Source organism: Lepisosteus platostomus, chromosome 7 (assembly GCF_059453375.1).
Source record: "Lepisosteus platostomus isolate fLepPlt1 chromosome 7, fLepPlt1.hap1, whole genome shotgun sequence".
Taxonomy (NCBI): domain Eukaryota; kingdom Metazoa; phylum Chordata; class Actinopteri; order Semionotiformes; family Lepisosteidae; genus Lepisosteus; species Lepisosteus platostomus.
This window is the reverse complement of record NC_142617.1, coordinates 42,715,076-42,728,796: the sequence shown is the minus strand read 5'-3', so window position 1 is coordinate 42,728,796 and position 13,721 is coordinate 42,715,076. Positions and strand designations below refer to the sequence as shown.

The 13,721-nt window shown below is 46.1% G+C and overlaps 1 long non-coding RNA gene across 1 annotated transcript; it reads right to left on the bottom strand.

Annotated features, from left to right (window-relative positions):
- Nucleotides 1-7,342: 7,342 nt before the first annotated feature.
- Nucleotides 7,343-13,368, bottom strand: LOC148658826 (uncharacterized). The gene is made up of 3 exons (XR_015940205.1): nucleotides 10,811-13,368; nucleotides 8,454-8,759; nucleotides 7,343-8,223 (listed from the first exon to the last, which is right to left on the bottom strand). It is a non-coding gene; the product is annotated as an uncharacterized LOC148658826 (long non-coding RNA).
- Between the last annotated feature and the right edge of the window lie 353 nt (nucleotides 13,369-13,721).

Below are 13,721 nucleotides of genomic sequence, written 5' to 3'. Positions count from 1 at the left end.
TGACTGGCTTTTCTATTTTCCCATTAAGCAGAACAATGCAGTTGTGAAGCACAACTCTGAAATCGCGTCTGTCAGTGTGCCAGTTCACATTTCTGTCATCCAATTCCATTTATACATTTTTTTTGGACCTTGTTATATTAAGAAAATGCTTTTTTATTGAAGAAGAAAATCCCCAATTCCCACTGACACAGCAGTTCCAGTGGAAACTGTGTGAGTAGCAGCCCTGGTATTCTAGTATTTTGCTTCTGGCTTTCTCTCTGTCCCATCTGCCAGCGGGGCAGAGGATGGTGGGGGTGTGTCAGAGTCTTTGCATTCTGGTGAGTGTGGGGAGTGTCAGTGCACCCTTGATTCAAGGCCATGAGGCTGCAATACCCCCCAGTCACCAGGGTTGACTTGCGCCAACAACTCAGACAGACATGGTCCTGGCACACGCCCTGCTTTGATCTGTAGGGCAGTGGTTCAGTGGTCAGGATTCTGGACTCATAACTAACACTGGGATCTGTGGGTTCAAATCCCAGGTGAGACCCTGCTGTTGCTAATGGGTGGAGAGGAGGGCGTGTCTCAGCTTTTGCATTCTGGTGAGGCAGGGTGGGGAAACATGCAGCGGTCCCTGTCTGGACTGGGGAAGTTGCAGCTGAGCCATTCCTCTTCAAGACTCTCCGCTATCTGACTGAGACAATGGGATCTGAGCAGGCAGCAGTGTAGGCTCTGGCCTGGTAACTGGAAGGTAGTGGGTCTGTGCCCTGGAGAGAAGCACTTCGCCAGTAAACTGCTCCAGTAAAGTACCCAGCAGTATAAATGGGTGCAAATGGAAGTGGCTTGGGATAAAAGCATCAGCCGAATAAATGAGTAAGAAAAAGATCAGCCCAGGTTCACGAAGCTGCGATGTGAACAGTGTGCACTCCTCCTCGCTGGAGAGATCCCATGAGTCATCTGTGAACATTCGTCAGTCTTTAAAGAGCGATGGCTGCTGGCTGCCGGGTGTCTCTGTCCTGAGCAGCGAAGCTCCGGTGCTCGCAGGCAGAGAGAAGCACAGGCTGTGCAGACAGTGAGTGTTTATTACTTCGTTTGAATGGACTTAGGAGGATAATAACGCTTCAGATCCCCAGAGGGTTGTTCTCCACACATCTGTGTTAGCTTTCCTCGCTTCACCCGCTGTGCTGAGAAAGGAGGCCCCCTGCTTAGTCCATGTGAGAGCCGTGCCCCTGGGGCATCAGCCCCTTGTTTCTCCCAGACCCTTGACCTTCGCAGATCATTTCCTCCTGTATTAATAACCCTCCTGCGACTGACACCCTGTGTACTGTAGCATCATGTTCTAATTACAGAGATTCGCCTCCTGTTTCCAGTGTAGATTTCACTGCCTAATAAGCTCAGCAGAATTAGCGAGCGCTCTGGGCCAATTAGCCTCACAAGCACAGTCCCGCACACATCTGTCTCCCCAGCGTCCTGCCCGGGAGAGTGCTGGGATCACAGCCCCTCTGTCAGGAATGAAAGCAAGTCTCTTCGCGAGATGAAGACACATCACGCAGAATGGAAAGAGAGCAGATAGTTGGTGTGTGACAGGAGGTTGGTGTGTGTGCCTGTGTGTGCACATCTGTATGTCTATTGCTGGCAGTCTAGGAGAGAGTCACTCACCTTACTCCCAGTAAAAGAGTTTGATGTGGAGACCTCTTTTCGTACTCGTCCACGATCCCATGAAAACGCCCCATGACAAACTGGAGCACTGAATTATTTAGGCCCAGGCCACACTGCTCCACTTGCCCCATGACTGCGTATTGCATCTCCTTGTCATGGAGCTTGGCTGCAGGCTGTACAGCACTGCTTGAGCTTTTGTGACCTTATTGCTCAGCATGCTGGATCTGGAACTCAGAATTCCATTTGCATTGAAAATGCAAAGGGTTGTTTGCTGTGTGGGATAAAAAAAAACAGTATTCAAACAAACCAAGCATGCTTTTTCTGTACCTCAACCTAGATTGCTTTCTCATTTATTTTTCTTAAAAATGATGGTGTATTTTTAGGGTTCATCTAAAAGATTATTTTCTCTCAGCACAGAGCAAGTGCACCAATATACAGGGCACTGGAAGTACACCATAACCTCTAGTCCCCCATCCCTTACTATCATGAGGGATCTGAAATCCATAATGGGTGGACACAGTCTGTTCTCCTAAAATGATTGTGTTGACTCATTTGGCAGATCTGTTGCATGATGGGTATTTTTCAACCATTGCTTTGCCCTTAGCTCCTAGGAGAGTTGGGCTGTTCCTGCACAGTCAGGTTCCACAGGCTCTGGTCTTGGACAGAGAAGACAATGAGGGGACCTGTAGCGTATTCAGAATCCTCAAAGATATTGACAGAGCCAACCCAGTGGGCTTCTTCAGTATCAACACTGAGACCTAAACCAGAGGAAACAAGTGGGGACTACAGCAACGTACATTTAAAACCGAAGACTTCTTTACACAAATTGTTGCGGGGGACTGGAACAGCAGCCCAGGTATGCTGTTGATGCTGAAAATCAGGCTTGGATGGGATTCTTAAATGCATTGGCTACTAGCAACCACATGAGCATTTGCACTTCACCACACTTTCCTGTGTTTTTACCATAACAGGCCCTTTTATGAGAGTGTATTCTAGGAGACCAAAAAACAGGCACCTCGCTATTGTACAGGTTTAACAACGCAAGGGCTTTCTGCCTGTTGTTGTCAAGTGGAGACAAATATAGAGCCCTCCAGTCTTCTCTTGACATGGAAAAACACTCAGAGGCTGAGTAGAGGGAGCAGAACAAAGCCAGGCAGCCTTGGAGAATTTGAACAGCTGCTGGGAGGCTCGTCAGAAAGAGCTGAGCTTTTGATTGCGCCTCACAGTCCACACATCCCCTCTCTGACTCTTGCAGTGGCTGGATGAGCGGGCACACAGGCTCGCCCTGCACACTCGTGAAGAATCCAAACCCCTGAGCGAGCGTAGGGGTTGCCACCTATGACAAATAAAATACACCCGAACATTTGGCACATTCTTTCACCATTCAGCCTTCTTACAGGTACTCTGCTCTCACAAGGTACTCTAATAGGAACATAAGAAAGGTTATAAACCTGAGAAGGCCATTGGGCCCATGAATCCTTTCTGGTAGTTAGTAGCTACTTGACCCACTTTCTTGAAACATGCCAGGCTTCAACAAACAGGCTGGGATTCCCTTTGGGCAAAGAATGGCTTCCTGTTCTCAGTTTCAAATCTACGTAGTTTCCGCGTGTGGCCACTGGTTTGTGTTTCACTGTTTATTGTATGTGCGACAGACTGATGTCCCATCCAGGGTGTATCCTGCCTCGTGCCTGCTGCTTGCTGGGATAGGCTCCAGCTCTCCTGCAGCCCAGCTTATTACATGGGACTTGAAAACCTGCAACAGCACAAGATAGAAGACAGTCTCCCAAAAACATGCACAGCACCAGCAGAGCCCAATGCAGGTCTTATGAGGTGCACTGCTCATTCTCGCTTGCCTTATTCTGGTGCTCAGGGCTACTGAATATAAAGACAAGGATATCCCGGATGTATCAAGTTTTCTTGCCCAGTGTCAGCCGTTTAAGCATGCCACTTGGAGAAAGCTGGCAGACATGGTCAGAGCTGAACCAGCTTCACAGGCACACAGGGGCCCAAACCTTCTTCTTCCTGTAGAGTGTCAACACTCCTGTAGAATGCTCTACAGAAAGGTATGCAAAGACTTACTCCTGGAGGGTTTATGTTCTTTTTGTGTCTGTGAGGGCACTCCAGCCAGTTCTACCAGTTCTCTGCATTCACGCATCATGCTGTTGGGCACAGTTCATAGTTACATTGTCAAGCAATGTCTTTCCAGTCGCAGTGCCGAGCAGATCTTTCCCGGCAGGTCTGTGGGACGTGTGACTGGCGAGGCTCTTCTATTTTTACTCTGCCCTGGTGTCCTTGGCCTACCTGAGGCAGTGGGGCAGTGGGGCAGCAGCATTTGTTCCCTTCTCTGTCTCTTGAGACAGCTGTCTTTTGCGTCACGGAGAGAGACAAACCCAGCTGTGGTTTTGGATTAATAGGGAAATATCTCTGCATTTCGGAGCACGGCTCAGCCTGCAGGCCTCCTGCTGTGTTCCAGCAGCAAGCGTTACCCCTGACGTCCAAGGAAAGAGAAACAACAGCGATTAAAAAGGCCACAGATGCAGAACGGCCATTCGATCCATCGTCCGCATCTGGGTATATTTTTCTGTGAACCTGTTGTTCAACTGGGAAAAATCCCTCCTCCTCCAGGGATGAAAGCTCACTTGAAACCAGTCCTGGAAAGGGACAATTTTAAGAGTAGCCAGTCAACACGTACCTGCTTGACTTTGGGATAGGACTGAAGGCCTAATCTAACACTGCCACACAGTTGCTTGGAATAAACTCAGAAACACAAAAAAGCCTACAAATGAGAGGAGGCCATTCAATTAGCATTTATAGCAAGTGATCTGAGGATCTCACCCAGCTGTGTCATGAAAGAAGCTCACGTATAAGCCTCAATGACATAACTGAGCAGATTATTCCAGGGTTTTCCTCAAGTCCGAGGGGTTGAAGAAGGCACTTATTTATTATTGTGGCTTAAAGAGGACCCTGCAGCTTGATTCTCTGTTTCTCAGGGAAGGATTGTGGTAGCTTATCCTGCAGGCCTTGGTGACACTGGTTGATTATTCTCATTTTATTAATTTCAGTATGTTAGTATGGAGAGTTCTTGACTTTGTCTGAGACAACAAACATTGGCAATAACCGGGATAGGTCCAGGATAATAAAAATTTAATCAAATTACTTTTTACTTTTTACTATTTACTTCTATCAAATTACACCCCTTCATTCAGCCTTCAGAATCTTCAGGCCTGACCAGAATGAACACCCTCTCATTCCCTCCTGCTAGTCTGAATTCAGAGTGCCTGGGCTGCGGCTGACCACTGAACACAGGGCCGGGAAGTGCTTGTTTGTTGTTTCACTGTATTGTATTGTTTCACTGTTTTTGTCTTTTGTAGTTACACACACACACAAAAGAAGAGGTTTCTGTACTGTCACTCTGAAACATGATGCTGTCCAGAAATAAACTATTTACCTAGCAACAAAAAAGCACCTAGCAACTGTGCCTCCCCCACACTGTCTCCAAGACACTGCTTGCCTTTTAAGACCATGCCTTTGTTACAAAAAATATTAAAAGGAAACGAATCAAAATAATGAGTAACTTAGCATCTCTAATGAGTAGGTTAATTAATTGCTGACATTTTAGCAATGACGCCCAAAAACAATGCCAGCAGCAACATAGTTCAGATGCCAGATCAACTTTGACCCAGAAGGGCTTTTGTGCCTCCTCTGTCAATCTTCTGACTCCTGCCCACTTAAAAAAAAAAAACCTAGACTGTCTTATTAGCACCAAACTGCTGCAATATCGTTTGGACGAAGTCTTGGCTTAGACAACGCGCAACAGTCAGATTTCTAAACACCTGAAATGTTATACATTTCAAAAAAACATACTGTGACAAAAAGCGGATCAGTCAGAACATTTTCTCAAACGTTGGTAAGCCATTCGTCCCTCTGCACTCTGGCCAGTTTCCACACAGTCTCCCCGCCCTGCTGTAAAGCTGTAAACAGGGTTTCATTTCAGAGAGGAAAACCTTCTAAAATATCCCAGAGTAACAGGCTCCTGCTGAATGTCTCAGGGCTTCGGCAGAGGATTCTCCAGAGATCTTAGAAACAGCTTTGCGACCACATCAGCTACTCCAGCACATATATACTGTAACTCTCTTTTAAAAGCGGTTTTGTTTTCAGACCCCCAGGGTCCACTTTTGGATTTACAGTATACGGAATGGGGGAGACAGAAGAACGGCCTGTGGCCCACTTCCGGCTCCCGGCAGTCTCCCTCCGAGTCAGGGGAGGGGGTTTGTGGGTTCAGTTTCAGAAATGCCAGGTGCCTGCAGGAGTCAGGGGTCAGGAGGCAGGAGCCACTGCTGTAACACGCCCGCGCATGCAAGACTTACTCCAAGAGACACCTGGTTTGCACTTCCACAGAGCATCCCTCATTCACCATCCCTCAGAATGCAGAAAGGATGTGGGATCATGGAGCTGTAAAGGTGTGGAAGGCTGCTGCTGCTTCAGTAGTGCTACGAAAACCTCTCTAGCGGCAGTGAATATAGCTGCACACTACCTTTAACTAAATTTCCCAAGTTACACCACAATATTAGGATGTAGGGATTTTTGGTTTCTGTAAATGGAGCTGAAACACGTATGAAATCCCCTTACTTTTTTATTTTTCGCATTCAAACCCAATGGAGGTTCTTAACTGAAGACTTCAGTAGGTGCAGGACTGACAAACCCCTGCTGTGCAATGAGTTTCTTCTGAAACACCTGTACTTCCAGCGCATGAGCTGAACTAGACCCAGGACAAGGTCAATGCGTATCTCCATGTGACGGACCACCTAGCTGCTTACCTGTCAGCGCGGACTAACAGGTTCTGAATCAGCACCCTTGGGCCAGGAGGACAGACAGCCTCCTTGTGGAATGCCTGCTGTCTCCGTAGCAACAAGCATTCACATCACAGGCCTATAGTAAACGGAGTACATCCTTTCGCCATTCTGGTCCCATCTGGGCCCTGCACACAGCTTGTTCACATTTTATCAACAGTTCACAACCAAAAACACAATTTTTTGGAGGGGGATAATTAAAAAGAGGTAAGAGAATCAGGAATTAGGTACTGCTTGAGGACAAGAATAAACCCGAAGTTCAAAGTGGCTGAATTACAAACACAGAACTTGATGGAGGTTTTGCATCAGGTGTGAGCAGGAGTCCTCTGGGAAACTCAAATCTAAATTGTGGAAATGAGTGCCCAGTGTGTGGGTCAGTATTTAGTTTAACCTGAAAGTTCCCATGGTTATGATGCAGTAGGGCAGTCAATGCATTTCAGGGATAATATAAAGCACTAATTCTTGTACTAGACAATTCCATTAAAATTAAAAATGCCATGCAGGAGAGTACGATGTTTCACTGAGTGCATGTAGTCATGTTCACGAACCCTCTACTGCCTTACTGTTTGAAAAAAGCACTTTGTATGTGCGAGAAAGGAGACTGCAGGAGATTATTTATTTATGGTGAGAAGCTTTATGAAAAAGTATTATTAGATTCCTCTTTTTGAAAAAAAAAGAAACATAGCACACTGGAAAACAACTTGTGTACTAAACCATTTCACCTCCTTCAAGCTCAGTCCTTCAACACCATGAGCACCCTTGTGAAGCACGGCACAAGCTTCACTGACCACAGAAAGCATGGCACCAACAAGGCGGGACAGAGGAAACGTGCACACATATTTACAGCGTTCAGTAGAAAAAAAACAAAGAATGAAGCCGCAGTCTCTGTTATGCTACAGTACGCAAGAGGGAACACTTGCCTTTCTAAGACTGTAGCAGACAAGGCATGACCGCAGTCCTGTCAAGAGCCCTGGCAGACCTGGGGATACAGGCTGGGAACAGCAGCTCCTTCTAGAAAAACCACAGCCAAGGAGTAGGGGGACCCGTGACAAATCGATAGATCCAATACATCAGTTTCTCTTTGGATCCTGTACTCCGGTCGTTTTCATACTTTCTGGTCCTGTCTGGCCTTCAGGCACACAGGTGTGACAAGAGCTGAGATACTTTTTACAAAATAACCCACTGCCGCACCCCGTCTCCATTCTAGTCCTCTGAAGACCTGCAAGATTTTCGCTCAGGCGTGTGAAAGTTTTTTTTTCTCTGGCCTGCTGTTCATCCTCAGGCTGGGAAACATGTCCCACCTCTCCCCAGACTAGGACCAACATGAAAAATCCGCCTTTTAGTTTGATGAAATTGTGTTCTGGTGAATCTTTTGACATTACAGAGCGGTACACCCACAGAGCGGATCCGGATTGCCAGAAAACTCAGGAAGAATAAAGATTAAAATAACTTGTAACCATAATAACTTATGGTTAGCATGGCTGTCTCACAGCCCTGAGGCCCGGGACTCAGATTTGGACCAGGGTACTCTCTGCGTGGAGCTTGTATGGTCTCTCCATATTGCATGGGTTTCCTCCCACAGTCCAAAGACAGGCTGGCAGGTTAATTGCCTTCTGGGAGAACTGGCCTAGCTCTGAGTGTTATTGTGTCGGCCCTGCGATGGACTAGTGGCCTGTTCAGGGTGTACCCCACCTTGAGCCTGCCGCTTGCCAAGATGAGCTCCAGCTCCCTCACGACCCTGAGGTGGAGGAAGCAGTTAGAAAACTTGTAAGAGTGATATCTGGGGAGTGCAGTATACTGGTATACTGGTGCAATATTCTAAGTGCATATACACTTATACTGTATATTAATCCAGTAGTATGCCATCACTTGCTGTTGTTCAGTACAACCCATTCATAAAGAAAGGTGACATAACCAAAACATCAACAGTAATGGTATCCTTTAGGCCAAGAAAAGACACAAACTTACAATTACTTCCTCCTTTTGTGCTCATGTGGCCTATCAGAACATGTCTTGACAGCGAGGCTTTTCCTTCATTGGAAATCCCCTTCTCTGAAGTCTCAGGTTCCTCGAGAAAGAATGACTTCACTAGAATGACTTAGACTCTACCCACTGTTACCATGGCACCTGGCCACCACAACAGAGGGCTGAATCAGAGGATTGCACAGGGCGGCTCTGGTGCGCGATACCCCAAAATAAACACCACGACTGCCTCCCACAGCAACCTCGTTATTCATCAGTGAGCTCACTGGGAGGAGGAAAGCCCCTCCAGATCTGTGAGAGATCAGAAAAATTGACATGTTGCTAGCAAATATTGACAGGTCTTTTGATTTCCATACCATAGTGTACTTACCGCTGGAAAAAGAAAAAGCATGTAGAAGAGTACTGTTTTAGAAGAACTTGACATGAGGTTAATTTATGAAACAAGTCTGTGCAGTTTAGCCCACAGCAACCACACAAAGGTCTGTGTACAACAGCAGACACCAGATCCCAAATTTGGTTCCGTGTTTTGTGCAGGGGCTTCTTTTTTTCACTCTAGCCAGCCTGTCTTCTCGCTCAGCACCGCAAGCAGAGGGGCTGGTGCCCAGGTGTCCCTGCTCTCACAGCCTAACACTACGAACTCCCCAGGACTGTTCTCAGGCCCAGGAGTATCCACACACAGTCCCAACCCCAACCAACCCAACTCTCCTTTCACCATCAACCCTCATCCTGATCCCAATTCCAAATCTCTCCTTCAAGTGCAGGTTCTTGAAGCAGACCAACTTCAAAAGAGCCCTAAGGAAGTGTCAGGTGTCCTCCCTCTCCCCACTCACTCACTTCCTAGGATCTTTCAGGCTCTTCCTTGGCTCGGCTCCCCCCTCTTTTCCCATAATACTCTACTGTTTACCACGGTGTGGAAAATAACAGGAGCACTGGCACGCCGCTCTTCCACGGCCCGTGTGCAACGCCAACCAGGGAGCACGACTCAGCCGCTGTTTTTCAGGTGAAGGCTGGAGGGGAGAGTCTCTCAGAATAGAAGCACTGTGCTGCTCTGTTCACATGTCTGCTGTTCCAGCTGGACCGCGGCTCAAACCGGACTCGCAAGCATTTCCCATTATCTCGTCATTCTCCTCGCTGGGACTTGGGCATCAGTCACACGCTCGGATCTGTAGTAATTTTCTTCCTTCTCTCCTACAGCACCCACTGGCACAGATGGCAGAAACACTCCCAGATTGCAGAAAGTCCAGAGGGCCTGGCCATATGTCCACGTCCGTAAATCCCAGTAAATCTTCCGCCTGCCAAGAGCTTCCTCTGAGCAGCAAATCTCTAGAGGAGCTGCTGCCCCTGCCTGCACTAAATCCTTAGCGTCTCTGTGCTCCTCAAGGTAACCGGCAGACATGCTCTTGCTATATCGCAGCACTAATGAGATTCACCTAATCCTGCTCAGCCCTTTATGTGTGCATTTTCAGTTTTGCAAACTCCCCAGTCAACAGGAAACAGGCTCTATTCCAAAGGTATTTTCAGAACACGTGCATCAGCATTTTGGCGTTTTCTGCGTTGGTACACTCTGCACCCCTGTTCTTCAGCCTGGGTTGGAAGAATTGCTCCTGGACGTTGTCAAATTTTACGTTGTTGTCTGGCATACGTAACGTAAAAGCCTGACAAAAGAAATCTGGCTGGGGAACATTCTTTATAATCTTAAAGGCAAACAAAACTTGATAATGATAATGTTTTTTTTCTTTTTAAAAACCACTCATCATTGTTCTTAATTCAGCAAAGCCGATAAGTAGCAGAAAACAGTTTTGCTCCCTGGAGTCTGGTTTACGGATTTTCATGGATCCTACCCAAAGGGGAAAGCTGGAGAAGGGCAGTGGCCTCTTGCGTGTCCCCCTCTCCTATAGGTGCCAGGGAGCTGGGTGGCACATGGGAAGGCCGAGGTGGCCGACTCCTGTGTCAGAGAGACAGTAAAACCAGGTGGACTGTTCCTGGGAGATTATGCTGTGTTTGGAGGAGGTACCGTGTTCTATATAAGACTGCACATGGCCGGCTGCTTCAAACATACCTTTAGACAATGTGAAATGGCTCTGAGCAGCCCTCCAGAGCTAAAAGGCAGCTATTGGGATCCAGCCCTTAGAGGCTGATGCTAAAGTAAGCTGACACCCGCTTCATAACGCCCATTTATCTTCAAGAGCTGCTAAGACTCCACAAGAGACTCCCTTTTCACAGCCAGCTGAACAGACGGGCAACACCAGCTCTCTGCCTGCATTCCGAGTCAGGCTCAGGAATAACAGGTTATTCTACATTTCACTGGTTAAAATCCTACTGCTTAAAAAATCTTGACTAACCTTTTCGTGACTGAAACCAGAAGGAATGCTTTCTTCATTAAGAACTTTGAGCTGAGGAAACCACTTAGCGAGTGCTCCCTTGTCCGTGTTTTTTTTCCAGCAGTGTAGCGAAACAGATTTTGTAATGTCACAGTGGTACCAGGAAGAGATTGCACTTCCATGAAGTCATGGAAACTACAGTAAGACGACAGTTTGATTTCAACATAAACACAGAAACAGAACTGAGGCGAAGGTCAGAAATTGCACATTTTCACAATGATGTCACAACAATGGAAAAGCAGCACGTGGTTCCTGCAGGCTGGGTGGCTTGGGGGGGGGAGGAGAGTCATTAGTCTCACCCTAAAATAGACCAATTTGAGACATGGAGTTGCAGAACCCACATGAAAGAGATTAAAACTCTCACTTGTGACAAGAGTGAGCTTGGCAGCAGCTTAATCACATTTCTGTTACCATGACGCTTAACCAGAATATTACAACAACTGAAAATAGGTGAACCAAGTAACACAAAAAATACTTATTACAGAAAATGCAGTACAGGAAGAGGTACATTTACTAAGGCCTACTGTCTAAGCAAGTTGCAAAAACCACCTTCCAAATTTCCACTTAAGTGCTTACGACAAAGGTAGCTCAGAGGAACCAATATTTAATTTCCCCATTTTGTGGAAAAGGGAACTAGCTGTTTTATGCAGACAGACCCTTGTTTTCGGAAAGGACACTTTATCAAAGCAGGCTAAGGAAAACAAATACTTTGTTAAACAGCCTTTGCATATTCCAGGGAAATAAGGTACAATGTTATCAGTATAGGAAGGCCTCTCCCAAGTACAATGGCCATCCGTATTATTCCAAGGGCAGTTTGAAGCTCCAAGTACACTATCAGATTGTCAGACTGACACTTTTCTTCACCCTGCTGGCAAAGCAGTATTTCAGCACGCTGTGATGGCATCACTGCAGTCTAGGTCGCGGAGTGAGGACAGTGAGGAAGGACACTCTGGAGATCCTGGGGTTTTCAGTCTAGAATAACACCACCAGCAGCACTTTTCCAGGATTAGCATCACACTTTGAAATGGAATCCCATGTGTTTATCTCAACGTGAGACACTTCTGCTCAACCACCGGAAATAAGCATGCCACCAGAAAGGTTTCCATTAATAGCGATTTATTTTTTTTCTTCAAAAAGAAAACTAATACAAGCCTCCCTTTTCTGCTTTTACAGTCCTGTCCGCCACACAACGCGCCAAAGTCAGCTCAACACTCTGCTCATACCCACACTTACGGTTTACATGCTATTTAAACAGTAGCCAACCTTTTAAAACACTCGGCAAATGGAGGAAACAATAAAACACAGCACGCATTATTTTCTTTTTTTTCCCTGCTAAACCTGTACGCTCTTGTGTAACAAAATTGTATTCAAGTCTATAAAATCGAGAGGTAAAAAAATCCTATAAGCTGACAATTGAAAACAAACACAGAACTGACCGGAGGTGCAGCGTCTACATTTGAGAAGAGTGAACCCAAAGGCACTGGCTGACAACTCCCCGAGCTCAAGGGATACAAGCTGCCAGGAAGGCAAGTTTCCTGGTAAACGGAGATTCTTGGAAGTGTTGGAGTATTAAAATGGTGAGGTGTAGTAGTGGACATACAGTTTATAATGCCTCTCAGTACGACTGGAACTTCATGACAGACGAAGGCAGAGAGAAGAGTGCTGGGTCAAAAGATGAATGCAGCCATTGACAAGTTCTGACGTTTTTTTACCCAACACAACTTTTTTACCCAGATCAGGACTCTAGTGCAGTTTTTTTCTACAGTTTTATAGCTATTGTTGACAGCCAGGCCACCAAAATTTAATCTGAGCCAGTAACAGAAGAGGAAAAAAAAAAAACCAGGACAGCTTGCAAAATTACCCATTTCTAAAAGCAACCTGGTGGGGGTTCTCTGTCACATTTGACTATGTCAATTTCTTTTCCATCTGTAATTAGAAATCCGTGCATGGTGTTGCATAATTACACATCGCTAACCAGTAATCAAGTTTTACAGAGTTCCACAGTTGAAAGTGCTACACGGTAACAATTCTGTTCCAATTATTTTTGAGTGCCTCTGAGGAACAACTATTCCATTTCAATCAAGGAGAAAATCTACCAAGAATTACATTTTAAAAGCATCCTGGTTTCCATGAGTTCGTAAAAGACTCGGCGTTTCCAGAGCTCTTCAGTGAAACCTTTCTGTCATTCTATGCCTAGAGGTCTGTGAGTATTGTGAAGGCAAGAGAGGCATTTTTAAGACTAATTTGGTAATTCAGCACCATTGAATTTAAATTACAGAGTTTTTCCAAATCAATTGACACAGAAATATGTAGGAGAAACAAAATGGCCAATGCAATGCGTTTTTTTTAGCTTTACAATGATCTACCACTTTTTATTGCATACCGATAATCTAGAATCAGCAGCTGTGCCTTTATGTCTCGATGTGTCTTATCAGTGACCCCTGACCCCACAAGGGTGAGAACGAGGGAGAGCAGACGGGCTCCTCTGGCTCCCCCGCACGACCTGCTGTCACTGGCCTTCTCACTGAGGGCTAGTCCCCTCACAGCCCAGAGATCCTCAATCGAGCAACTGTACTGGACAATTGCAAACCAATTCTGGGCGAATCCTGGTCACAGCAGGTGAGTCACATAAGCCAGGCTGGAACCTGCAACGGCCAGGGAAAAGCCCAGCCTGTGACTGGCATGACACGGAACCCCAATGGAAACGCACATCTAGACTGAAATCGGTAGGTATACACTTAACCTGCTAGAATGACATTAAGAAAGTTTGCCATTTAAAAAGGGAAATTCACATATGTAGGCATCTATTTCAAGTTACAGAACAAGTTATCTAGAAAAACAATGCTTTAAGATTTTCCAATTGTCTCCCTCA